This window comes from Fringilla coelebs (assembly GCF_963513975.1).
Source record: "Fringilla coelebs genome assembly, chromosome: 1".
NCBI lineage: Eukaryota > Metazoa > Chordata > Aves > Passeriformes > Fringillidae > Fringilla > Fringilla coelebs.
The window spans coordinates 8,352,951-8,367,164 of NC_140028.1; positions in this window are offsets into that span (position 1 = coordinate 8,352,951).

Sequence of the window (14,214 nt, forward strand, 5' to 3'; positions counted from 1 at the left end):
TGAGTTTAAAAATGCAGTATCTCTTTACAAGGTCTCTATCCAAAATGGAAAAAAAAAATCATGGTTTGGGATATTAACTCATTATACACTAAGAATCTTTTGCTCTGTAGCAGCACCTACAAAGACACAATCTGTAGAAGCTGATCTTAGAGCATGAGACTGATTTCAAAATCATGTACATCTCTGGAGAAATGAGTATATTGATGTCAGTACCCCCAGGCAGTGAGAGGAGGGAAGTTACAGTGGAGATTTTATACTCACAGATTTTTGCTGGAATCAATGCACTTAAGCTTCAAGGACAGATAAAGTTTAAATCCAAGTTCAGTCAGTGAAGAAGAGAAAACTGTGGTCTTTTTTTCTCAATATGGTGAAAACAGGACTCATGGGTTATGGATCCACTTTCAGCCTTGGTGAAACCAGAGGAGTTCTTGCCACAGACTTCAAGGGACTTTTGATCAGGCTTGAGAAAAATGGCATATTTGATTTTTAATGTATCACATTGGTTGGAATTTCTGGCAAAAGAAATCATCATCTAAATGTCCTCTCCTCTGTGCACCAGTTGTGGCAGAATGTCCAAGCAGATGAGTATCTGAGTCAGTGAAAGCTCTTCAACAGTGATGTGCTTCATCCAAGATTTATCCCTTTGTCTGTCTGCACCTGTTGGTACCAGTGAGGTGCCCTCCAAGGCAGCAACACACAGCACAGGGTCATGGGCACAGGGTCATGGTCACAGTGTCAGGGGCACAGTGCCATGGGCACAGTGCCATGGGCACAGTGTGATGGGCACAGTGTGATGGGCACAGTGCCATGGGCACAGGGTCATGGGCACAGTGTCATGGGCACTGGAATTTTGGGGCACAGCACTGCTCACCAGCATGAATTGCTTTACCCACGTGAGTATTGCTGGACTTGTGGCTCATGAAGAGCCAAGAATGCCAAATGTCTCTGTGGGAATTGAGCTCCCTCAGCTTGACCCTTCATTGCAGCAATATGGAAAGGGCAGGATTTTCAAATCCTCATGATGAGACCTGTTCACAGTCCTCGTGTCAAGAAGCCATTTCCCAGCATGAACTGACCTGCATGTCGCAGGCACAGCAGATTTGATGGGCTCACTGTCTTCTACAAGTCCTTTGAGAAAGAATGAAGCATCACTGCCTGAACCATGTTTGTTTGCTTTAATTATTCCAGCTTGTTTAGATTGCTGTTAATCAATATGGCTCTTGTGAGATGCTGCACAATACAAACAAAGCAAGTTTAAGAGGTAAAGATGTGTAAGATGCCAGTCATAACTTCACAGTGTGGCTGGATTTTGGAGCTTCAAGTACTTTTCTTTTTTTTCCTCATGGACAAATATTAGTAATTCAGAAACATTGACTGCCCTTTCAGTCATTTTTAGAAAGACTTGGAAGAAAACTCATGGTGGTTAAATCCCCTTGATGTTTTGTTGTTGGGGTTCTTTTTGTTTTGGTTTTTTTTTTTTTTTTTATCACAGGGGTCAATTTGGAATCAAAAACAGTGGAAAAAGAAGCCAGCTATATTCCAGCCTGTGTTGTTTGAAAGTTTCCTTTTTCTGTTCTAATAAAATTTCCATTTTCCCCTGAACATTCTGCCTCTGACAGCACATATAAAACCTCGTGGCTCATACATGCAGATAGATTTAGTGTCTTCATCATGGAACAAGCTGCAATTCCCATTTAATTTTTTTGCCAACAGCAAGCAGTAACTGTGTACCACTGGTATCCATTTTTGGGAGTGTAGGGAGGGCAGAGAGTGGATCTCTCCAGGTGTAGGATGAGGAACAGTCTGTGCCATCATGTTTCTATTCCAGGGGAACTTTTTCTAGAGTTGTTTAGGCAGCTGACTGTTGTGTTAGATTCTTGTCTCAGTTTCTCCACAATTTTGCTGCTCTTTCAATTGCCTTCAGAATCAGGAGATACCAACAGATGATGCTGAGGGAAGAATAATTAATTCCCACTGGCATTGTTGAAGACTGTTTTCCTGTTAGAAACTTTTTGGGTTTATTTCATTTAAAAGAACTAAGGAAAACATTTAACAACATGTCAAGGCTTCAAACTCTTGGACTGTATTTGCCACCACTGCAAAATCTCTGAAGCACTCCTTGAGTATGTGTTATGTTTTTTACCAAAGCCAAATCTCTTGAGCACTTTTTTCCTCCCATGTCCAGGTTTGCTTTGTACTTTTCTCTGACTACACAATCGATTATGATTTTTTTTTCTCTAATGGTGGGAGTCTCACACAATCATTTGTTGACATTTTATTTATTTAATTTTTCAGTATGATATGAATCAAAATAAATTTTTTATTGTAATCAAATCAAAGTGTTTCTGTGCACACTTCTTTTTCCACAGTATTTTTATTAACTCCTAGAACCTCCTCTGTCACATAACAGTGTAATGAAGGCTATTCCACTTCCTCACACCCATCTAGTCATACTCAATGATCTTAGAGGTCTTTTCCAGCCTTTATGACTCTGTGGTCCCTTGGGTGACATTGGCATGTTTCAGGCTGCTTGTGGTCATCACACTGTTCCCATGGCAGCTCTAGGCCTCTCTGGAGAAAAGAAATTGAACTTAATATGCATGTGGTCTCCTGATGGAGGAGACCATTAAGTGATAAACAAGGGAAAATAATGCAGACTCAGAAATCAGTGACTTGAGAATAAATTCAACTTGTCTGAGCTGGCTGAGATCTGGGGATCCACCCCAGGTCCCTGTTTTCAGTTCTGAGGTCACACAAGCACTGGAGTCATGGCTGGCTGAGCTGTCCATGAGAGGAACCCCTCCAGGAGATGGATCCCTGTGGTCAGGTGTCACTTCAGCAGGTGACACCCACATCTGCATGACCCCCACATGTGGAAACACCACCTTGGCTGTTTCTCATGGACCTCACCAACTGCTCACTTTCCTTATCTGCCCTTTTCCCTGTTTTAGGGAATGAGTAGGGTGGGTGGCAGTGATGCCAGGTGCCCTTTGAAATGGAACCCTCCTGGTGGAGGGAGCTCAGGGAGTCACCAGCCCAGGATGCTCCTGTTCAGACACAGGCAGTGGTCAGCTGGTCACAGTAAGAGCTGCAGTCTGGTGTGACCTTCAGAGGATCAGGTTCTCACAAACTGCCTGGTACTCTGCTTTTCAAAATGCTGCATCACTGAGATCTTAATGGATACAGCCCAGCTAGAAACACACTTGCTGAAAATAGGTGGGAAGTAGAGACACACAGGCCTGAGGAGCTATTCCAGTCACTTCAGGTGCAGAGGAGAGGCAAAGCATTTGCTCCTGTGTTATCCTCAGCAAAGCAAAATAACACCAAGGAACAGCTTTCTTAGAACTCATTTTGTATTTTGCTTCACATCCACTCACAAAAGGTGCAAGGCAATGCAGCTTCCAGATCTGAAATTATTTTGTCAGGAAAGTAATTTGCATAAAATTACAATCTGGAAACCGCTTGAGACTAGTAGGACATGCAGCAACAACAACTGCAGCATGCAGACAGATGGACCAGCCACAGGACTTGGAGAGAGGACGTTGCTTTTGCCATCAAACGAAGAACAAAAGGACCCACAGGGGAGCTGTACGCCTTCAGTCCATGGCATGGGTTCCTTTGATGGCTCACAGTCAGAATAGCAATTAAACCAATGAATTAAAAGGCAAAGGAGTCCCTTGCCACCCTTAAAAATCTGATTTCCCTTGTCTTTTCTACAGAATTCGAGGGAGTTGGTCTCATTACATTTATTGTCTTCAGGCAATATGAAATAAAATAGGGTTCACACAGTGAAAAGTTCTTCATGGTCAGGTACTTGCATGCAGAGGTAAATCTCCGTGTTTTCAGTTAAATTTTCTCCTGTTGGAAATTTACTCTGTTGGTCTACTCCTTAGTTTGTAGTTTCTAAGGTAAACTTTGGCTGGCAGAATATAAATATATCCTTGCAGGGGTTTGTCTGTCCCCATGACATTAACACTCCTACTAAGACAAGACATTTCCCACAGTAGATTCCACATAATCAGAGACTCCAGAGTTACACAGGCACTATCAGCTGGCCTCTCTGTCCCCCAGCCACCAGATCAGCGAGGAATCCTGACCTGTGCCACAAACACTGCATCCTGCAGCACCGTGCCTTCCCCCAGGGATGCCCCAAATTGTGTCACATCAAGGAGCCCCCTGTGGCCGTTTGTCCTGTGTGCATTTTTGTGTTCCTCTCCTTGCTTTACTGGGGCTGGCCCCAAAGGGAAGCTGCACATTGCTTCCCCAGCCCCACCCCAAACCCACAGTCTGGGGCTGGGGGTGTGAATGGACTTGCCATTTCCAGTGGTTTTTCAGGTTTGCAGCCACATCCCATGTTCAGCCTGTGCAAAGACCAGAGTGGGTTCCATGTGGTACAAAAGAGCAGAGTGATTTCATAGCATCAATCACAGAACCAATCATAGAATCATTGTGTCCTGGGGGGGCTTTATGATGCTGAATTCTGTCCCCATTCATCTATTTAGCCCAGAAATAACTTTTGTGCCTTTAAAACTAGATCCAAGAGAGAAGTGGGGGATAAAGAAAAGTGAATTTTTTTGCTGCTGTATTCAGAAACATGGAGATGGTTGGATAGAATGGTTGCTTTGGAAGGGACCTTCAAGATCATCCAGTTCCAACCCTGTTTCCAGGGACACCTTCCACTAGACCAGGGTGCTCTGAGATCCATCCAACCTGGCCTTGAGCACTTCCAGGGATGGGACATCCACAGCTCCTCTGGGCAGTCCATGCCAGGGCCTCACCACCCTCACTGTAAATAATTTCTTAATAACATCTGATCTAAATCTCTGGTCTGTTAATTTAAAACTGTTCCCCCTTGTCCCACCACTATTTTAACTTCTCTTTCTCCTTTAAATGTGGAAGGATTCAGGTATCAGAGGGTGGGTAGGTAATGTGGGTAATTGTGAGCAAGCTCCCCAAGATGCTGATGAGGCACAGAGCTCCTGCCTGCAGAGCCACAGAAAGAGTCATGGGAGAAGCTGATGGTTCTTCACTGGGGACACCAAAGAGTTGGCTGCAGGGAGAAATTCTGCAAGCTGGCAGGGTTTGATTTGAATAGGTAGGTAAGGAAATAGAAATAAACAGATTTAAAGGTGAAGACAGGATGCATAAAAAGAAAGTAAATCTTTTTGGTGAACCTTTTGAAGAAAAGTAGATAGTAAATCGTTTTACCCATTTTTTTGGTTCATCAAAGGTGGGCCAGGAGGGAATTAGGCTGGTGATGGTTTTGGGCACACAGGTGATTTGACCCTGGCCAGCAGCCAAGCACGCACACAGCCACTCACTCACTTCCCACAGCCACCAATCCAAAGCACAGCACTGTATGGGTGCTAGGAATAAAACTAATTCCATTCCAGGCAGATTAAAACAATGTAGATACTGGAGGAATCTTGTGGATTCCAGGATCTCTGTAAGTCTGCAAACATGTATTGCCAACAACACCTGAAATAAATCTAGGTCAAATTTACACCTAACTACCTCAATTGCTTGATGCTTCTCATTACCCATCCATCCCAGAGACACCCCACTGGAATCAGGTGAGATTAATACTCACCACTAGCAGTGAAGACAGGAATCCAGCTGGAAAAAACTACAAGCTGCTTCAGGGGGATGCACTTGGGGTAGCTCTTCACTTCTTGCTACTTGTCAGGGCTGGAATCACATTTTAGACCAAAAGCCAGGGGCAATGAGAAATCACTGTTATGTGGCTGTGGGAATGGTGTTTGCTTCCTTCCTTTAAGGTGGGTGCCATTCCTCCTCTCTGTGGTGGCTTCCTGTGGGCCAAGGGAATGTCACTGCTTGTCACCAGTTGCAGGTTTTGCAACATGGCTTTACAGCTTAGCACAGAGATCCAGCAATGCACACAAATGAAGCCAGAACTGTGTTTTTTATTTCCTATAATAAGCAAAGGAATGGGAAACATCAGCATGCACACAGATTAATGGGCCTTTGAGCAGTGAGATGTGATTAACTCATTTTAGTCAGCGCTGGGGACCTCAGCACCTCATTAGCTCTTTCATTAATGGTTACAGCTAATATCTGATTAGTGTCTGTTTTGCCAGTAATGAGTTCTCCTTCCTACTGGAGACAGAGTTTTCCACTGTGTGGCAGTGAAAGGAAGAGGGAAGGAGCTTGCTAATTACTGTGCTGAGGAGGCACTTTGCCATCCATGTCTGACCCAAGTGTCCTCCCACACCCCCCTTACTGGCCCTGCCACCCTGGCACAGGCAAACCTGCCCTGTGCCAAGTGCACCCAGCCAGGCAGAGGGAGAAGACCCAATTCTGGCTCCCTGAATCAGCCCAAGCTGTGTGCCAGTAGGTGGGACAGCCTTGGAAGGACTGTCCCCCTGCCCAGGCTAATGGCACCAAGGGCACCAAGGGACAGGAGATGCACTCCTGTGGTGGGAGAAGAAACACTGGACACAGAGAGGAAGCAGCAGCTGCTCTCACAGGCAGTATTCAGTGCAGTGATTTGTTTTCTAACAGATTTTTCTAGCAGACTAATCATTTCCCCACTAGAGCGTGCTCTTTTCCCGTTCCCATGAGTTATCCATGGCTTCTGGAGCGCTCTCAGAGCAGTGTGTCACATCTCAGGCTCAGAGGGTGTTCCCTCCTGGCACTTCTATCTTCACAGCTATAAGGCTTGGGATTTATTTGCTGAATCTATCTGTTTTGGCCTCTGGGTAATAACTAAATGCAAGAGCCCACAGGCCATGAGGGACAAGAAGACGGAGAAGTTTTGCAAGGCTTCACACCCTGAGGGTTTCTATCAGTACTGCTTTCTGTGCAATTTTCCTTTCTGTTTGACAGGGGACAGCACTCCCAGATATGTTGTGGATTTTTTTTTTTCTGACCCTGTAGAAGTGTTCATCATTGAAAAAAAAAAAAAAGAAATAAAAAAATTCTTCCCTTGTAACCTAATTTCCTGATAAGGAACACATATTTGGGAGTCCTGGCTATGTTGTAGGGGCACAAATCTTTTATTTGGGGATGTAATGGGCTTTAGTTATAGCAGACAAAATGTCCTTTGTGAACCATAAAGGCAACTCATAAACTTATTTCTAGAACGACTTTCATGTTATGCTACCAATACCAGCAGCTTGTGTAGTTTGGACTTATTTGTTCTCAGCTGTAGTACCAAATGTTAAATGAGGCACACATATATTGTAAAAAACAATCAATGCAGCAAATTAATTATCTGGGTTCAATGAAAACAGAAGGTCTATCTGGCTGCTGGCTGCCAGCAGTGGGTGAGCTCTTTGCCCAGTGTTTTCTTCATGATAATGGAAAGCAGAGTTAGGCTCATCTACCAGCTCTAGACATCCTTCCAGGAATGGCCAACTATTCATTCCTGTGGCTACATCAGCACTGCTCAGACTTAATTTTCTGGAGCTGGTCTCACCTACAGTGCTGAGGACAAGTTCTCTCCAGCTGACTGACCATATCTGTTCTGATTAGCACCTAACCCTGCACCTCTTGTAGCCCCAAGTACTGTCCCTGTTACCTAAAATAATGTTATTCCTTAAACTCATGTATTTTAAGCAAAATCATATGAAATAATGTAAGAACACTTCAGCAGCACCATCAGAGTGGGATTCCTGGGACACGAAGCTGAATGTTTACACTGTGTCCCCAGAGGTGGCAGGAAGGGAATGTGGACATTGCAAAGGGTGACCTGGCAGCTGGCACTTAAGAGGTGTGTTCTGGGACTTGTTGGTATATGTAGATATATAAACATAAAAGTGGGATGCAATAAGATCTGTCATATCCCATCTTGTGACCAAGGGCATGGGGTATGATTGTACAGCTAAACCTCACTGTCTTAAAAATACTGGATGGCTTCACCTCTGCTGTCTTTGGGAACAGCTCTTGGCTGATGCTGTGTCCCAGGCTAAGGCTGGGTGCAGTCTGTGGAGGATAAATAGCCATGAGCTCAAACAGTGCCAGGAAACACACCATGGACTAAATAGCATTGGTGATATCAGGTCCTGGTTAGTCCCTGGCCTGAATGTGTACCCTGAGCCTTCTTTTCTACCATATGAGCAAACAGTGTATAAAAAGGCCAAGAAATATTGTCTGGCATTGATTTCTTGCCCTTCTGTAAAGGGGAGGTGAAGATGGCTGAGACACATTCATTTCTGAAGCATCCAATGGAGCAGAAGCAACAATGGCCATGCATTGCAGCTTGGGAGGTTCAGGCTGGACATTGGGCAAGAGCCCTTTGTCACCAGGAGGGTGAGAAGGAAACAGGTCAGCCAGGAGAAGTCATGGGAGCTCTGTCCCTGGAGGGATCAGGGCAGGGCCAGCTAAAGCCATGGCTGGTCTCATGGCTGTGGATTCCCTCTTGGGTCAGACCCCTCCTGGGAGTCCTTTCAGCTGAGGTTTCCAGGCAGCTCTGCCTAACAGTGTTTTTCTGTTGATGTGCAAGGCTGGGGTTTCGGGGTTGTGTCAGTGAGCTACTCCAGGAGGAAAACGGCTCTGGAGAACCAGCTGATGTTGCAGGGTTTGGAACAAAAGACAAAAAAATTCCTTTAAACTCATCAGGGAAGATTCTCTGTCATCCAGGCTATTTTGGAAGAGGCTCTACTTTGCAGGAAGGATAGAGAGATTACTGTGCTTACAGCAACAAATGTTGGCCTCACAACTGGTACAGAACAACTTTAGTTCTTTGTGTTTCAAGTATTCACTTCCTTTGATAACAGTGCCCTTCAGACTCTCCACTCCTGTGCATTCCTACAGCACAGTAATACTTGGCCATGTTCTTATAGATGCAGATCATCCCCTCCCAGAGGTCAAAGCTACATCAGTTTACACCAGGCAGCATGATTTTCCATTAGTCCCAGGAGAAATAAAAAAGAATTTTAAAAATTCCATTTTTGTAATTGCCTGTACCCTTGAATTTAACTTTCTGGGTCTAGATTTATGGAAATACCCCATGGCATTTATAGAAATGCCATCCTTGGTATCCATTCCATTCAACTCTTTCAGCTTGTCAAACCTCTGCCTGGAGCTTAGCACAGGAAGATCTGGGCCTTGACCAGACAGTTTTGATCTTCAGCAGCCATGAAAAAGAAAGCCTGGCAAAACTTGTCTGTCAGTCAAATGTTTCCCTGTACCTCCACAGGTTTCTAAAAATCCTATCACTAAATGGCATGCAGCAGGGCCACAGGTTGTCCCCAAAACTCCCTGTTGCTGCAGCAAAAGTGTTCAGGGTCTTCATAATGGTGTCTGTCCCCACTACCAGATGTACAAACACAGATAAAAAAGATTCCTATCCCAAGAAACACAGGATATGTAAATATTTAATATAGCTACTGTGCACAAAGACTAATGAAGAAATGGAATTAATGACTATATAATTTTCAAAATTATCTTAAACCTTATTTTTATAAAGTGGATTGTATAGAAATATGCATATATTTACACAACAAAAATCTAGCTATCCTTGGAGCCTAACTTTTAATTTTTTTAACATGTTGTCGAAATCTTTTTTTCCCCCCTCCAAATGTTTAGGAGTTGTGGAGTAATCTTGAAAGTCAGAGAAAAGAGTAAAAAGCATCTGTATTTACAACGTAGCAATAGGTTCTGGAACAAAGTGAAAATTTTCCTTGGAAAAAGTTAATAACTTTTAGCTATTATTTAATAAGTTATTAAATCCCATTCTGTTTTGAAAAAACCCTCATCTCTGGAGGGAGAATACAGCATGGCTGCTTTAAGCATGAGGTTAACAGATTTCATCCACAATAATTCATTCTACAGGTCAGTCATTACCCATTATCCAGGCCACTATTCCAAAATTTACCCAGACTGGACTGGTCATGCTCACAGTTATAAACTCCTGATGAGCAACATCCATCCCTGAGGAAGCTCTCACCCCTCAACACCAGCCCTGATGCTGAGCATCCACACCAACCACTCCCCTGACCTCAGCCTGAAGCTGCTTGGGCAGTGAGGTTGGTCTGATCCCATGCTGGCCTGAATCCAGTTCAGGACATGTCACAGAGGCTTCTGAAGCCACCAGGAGATCTTTCCCTTGTTTTTAGTGGGTTTGGATGAGAACTGCAGGTGATGTCCTTGTCCCAAAACTTTAGCACAGCTCCCATCCACCCAGCTGGCTGCAATCAGATCCACGTTCCAGGTGTTGCCTCATGGGAATGGCCCCAAAACCAGGCCAGCAAGTCTGCAGGCAACCAAGCAAAAAGGACAGCTGTGGGGCAGGGGTTCAGTCTGTGTTTTATTGACCACTGTGCACCCAGCCTGGGTCAGCTCCAAGGCAGGTCCCACCAGGGCACTCTGCAGCAGAGGAAATGCCTCTCTGCCAGGGGCAGGCTGAGCCATCCCCATGCTCTGTGCCATCTCCTCGCTGTTCCTGCCCCTGCCAAGCAGGTGTTGGCCACCCAGTGTCAGCTCTGACTCAGAGACCAGGTTTGGCACTTCTCCTTTACCAGCAAGAGAGAGGGCAATCAAAGCCCATGCTTGTTTTCTTTTCCACTCGGTGGTTGGGCTGGAACAATGGGAAGTGATTTATGCTGGAAAAGAGCTGTGCAAAGAAAATTATGCCACAAATGCAGTCCCTACCAAAATGGGAATGGGCAAGGGAAGGGAGTGCACGGCACACAGATCAGTAAAGTAACTTGTTCTGGTTAAAAGCTCAATTGAGTTGTGGTTCCTGATACTGTGTAAAGGACAGAAATGTCATTTCATGGCTCATTCACTTCCTGTGGAAAGAACTACTTATCTTGGAAAATTGTAAGTTCGCTTCATAGCACAGTTGTCTGTGGAAAGACATCCCTGAACTGGTCCAGGGAATGGAGAGAGAGGTCAAGCCCTTATTCTACCCAGCCCCAGTTAAGTCCATGGCTGATACCAGCCTGCCATCAGGAGGTGACAGGTCCATCATCCCTTCCCAGGTATTTTCTTCCCCATCATCACCAGCACAATCAGTTCAGAGAGGAGCAGGCAGCCAGCCCACCTGGGGGTCCTGCTGAGTCAGCCCTCTGTTCTGCCTGATTTTGGGTTATTGCTGACCTTGGTGAGACAGGAGGTAGTGAGCTGACAGCTGGAAATCTTCCTGCTCCATTCCTCATGCCCTGCTCCATGCAGGAGCCTCAGGAAGGGCTCTGGCTCATCAGTTTGTTATTGATCCACATCACAGCAGTTGTAATTGCAGGGATGGGAATAACAATTAAAACAGTGGAAACAGTGTTAGCTGTGGGTGCTTCCAGAGGAGGAACATCTCCCATGCAGGAGTGGGCAGAGGTGGTCCAGAGACTGCATGATCAGGAGCAGCACACTTGCTCTCTGATTCCCACTTTGCAAACCTGGATGGAATCCACCCCATTTTCCTCTACCCACACCTGATCACTTGTGCCTCCACCTCATTCCTCCTGGCCTGAGGACAAGCAGAGCACTTGAACTCTTGAGGGTTGTTCAAAATCCTGGAAGGCAGAACTGAACATCTCTGACGGGCACACAGCATTTGGACAAGGGGAGACAGAGAACATTCCACTGACCTTGAGATGATCTGCATGGTCCATGTGTCCTGCTGCTCTGTGCTGGGTAAGAGAGCTCAGCATCCTAAGGCCCTCCCTTTTAAGGAATAATTAAGCAGATTTTAAGAACAGTTTCACAGAACAAGAACAGAGTAGGATCTCAACTGTTTAGAGCTAACAAAGCAGGATTTAACACAGTAGTCTTACTGAGCAAAAAAAAAATTGTTTTACAGAAGTATAGAAGCTGGTAGAGCCCCAGCCCCACTGATACTTATTTCCTCCCCTTCCCATCCAAGCTACAGCTTGTGCAAGGGAGCAAGACTGCACTGGTGCAACTGTGGGGAGAAAAGGAGATAAAAAGGGGGAGGGAGGCCTGTCCCTTCCAGCAGGCAGGAGATGCCACACTGGCTCTCCCGTTTTGTGTCACCAGGAAGGGGCTGTGCAGATGCACAACCACATCACTGGGCACAAGGGCAACCAGCAGCAGCCCCTGCTCCTGGGGAGGAGCCCATATCTCCTTCTGTTTCCTCCCCTGGTAAATCCATACTGATGTATGGGCTGCTCTGGAGGGACTGTCCCACACAGCTACAGGAACCAGCAATGCCCAATAAACACAATTAACAGATTGCATCATCCTGCTTCTGGCAGAGAAACCTCCCCAGGTCTTTAGGATCTTTTACTAGAAGGGTAAACAAGGACATGTGACATGTCCAGCTTCATTTATTGTGTCTCTGGTTTGCACCTCAGTCCTGATCCAGTCTCTTCTCTGCTGGCACCTAATGAAATCCCAAAGTGGGCTCGTTCTGATTTTTCCCACCCCTCCCATCGTTCCCATTTCTGAGATGTTCTGAAAATAATTCTGTTAGCAGGAAAATAAACAGAACATTACTCTTGATGGCATTCAATTGTATTTTCTCTTTCCCTGATGTCAGGCCCTGGCAGAGGGGGGTAAAGAGGAACTCAGGGCCATCAGAAAAGCTTTTCTGGCACAGAGAAGAAATCTGCATACTGCCAAACCCTTTGCTATTGTTCAGTGAGCACCCTGCTGTTTGTTTGGGACCTGGAAAAGAGAGCCTTACTGTGAAATTTAAAGTGAAAAGTATTAAAGCTGAGCATTGCAAAGGCAGGTCAAGCAACAGAATGTGCTGGTCCAGCAAATGGGCATTTTTGCCTTCTGTGGCAGCTAATGGTGAGAAACAACAGTTTGGATTTTTTAATGGCTATTGTTTTTGGCTTATAGATGAGGAGTTTTAAAAGAGACTGAGCAGGAGTGACAGAGAGCACAAACCAGACTTGGATCTTTTCAGACTCCACTCACAGGGTATCCTCTATCCCCAGAGACACAGCTAGGTCCTCCTTGGCTCAGCTCACCCTGGTCTAGTGTTCACTGTCAGCCTGCCCATTCAGCAAACCTGTGTCCATCTCTGCTGATGGTGCTGGGTGCTTCTGCTTACTTCTCCACATTTACAACCTCAGAGTGAAGCAGTGATTGGGGTGTCACAGGATCAGTTCTTTGCCAGAGCTACTTAAGCACAAGCTGTGTTAGTTAAAAATGCAGCTATTAAATTTTGGAAGCACTTCCTCTGCACCACATGGCAAAGCTGCCCCTCTTCAGGGACTCACATCTCCAGGAGTTTCCTGACATCCCTGCAGGACCTCAGCATGCTCTAGTCGGGCAGCGCAAGGAAGAGCCAGCAGCTGAGGATGCTGAGCTGAGCCCCTGATGGCAGCGAGTGCTGCCCCCTCACTTCTCAGACCTGCCTCCAGATGGCAAACAGCTTGTGCTCAGCGAAACCCGGGTGACAGGCTGCAGAAACAAGTGACAACACCAACGCTGACAGCCAGGGAGAGATATTGCCTGAGGCAACACTCCACGCTGAGTGCAGCTGGTTGGGGGCAGGAGGGAAAACAAGATGCTTCAGGTGGAAGAAAGCATCTGAAATCCCCTTTTTTTCTTCACAGATGAGCATCAGGCTGCTCTCCATCCTGCCAGGCATCTTGCACTGCTTTCACTGATTGCTCCTGAAAGGGCCAAGTCTCCACTTTCCCTTCCAGACCAGACTTTTCCCTGAGAGCATAAGCTCGGCCACAGAGTCACAGACCAAAGCTGCCCCAGCATCCCATCTGCAGGGGACATCCTGAAGCAGATGCCCAGGGTTGTGCACACACAGCAAGTCAATTATTCCTTCTCTTCTCTCCCAGCTTCTGGCAGTTGACACCCCAAAGAAGAGATTATACTTCCATCCACCCTGTCCCACGTGGACTTTTTGGCTGTTTTGACACACTTTGAAAGGCACTGCAGGTGTTGAAAGGGATCTGAACCCTTCCCATCAAGAGAGGGCAGTGCTGTCCTCACTCACAGCCCAGGCACACCTGTGCCAAGGAGAGATAAATGCATAATAAATTATTGCACTGGCACAAGTCTGTGTTTTGGTCTCCCAGCAAGCCAACTGAAGAGCTCTGGGGGTCACAAAAGCCAGGAGTTAATCAGTAACTCAGATGTTTATCACCTGCATGTTTAACTATTTTGTTCCTCCCTTGCAATACCTGCTGGTTTGGGTTATTTTGCCTTCTTTAATGAGTAACTACTGGAAAGGGGATTAAATACACCTGTTCTCTTAACATATTATGACTTCTGATGGAGGCCATTTTGACTGTAAGCAGCTGTATCCCCCAGTCATGGACA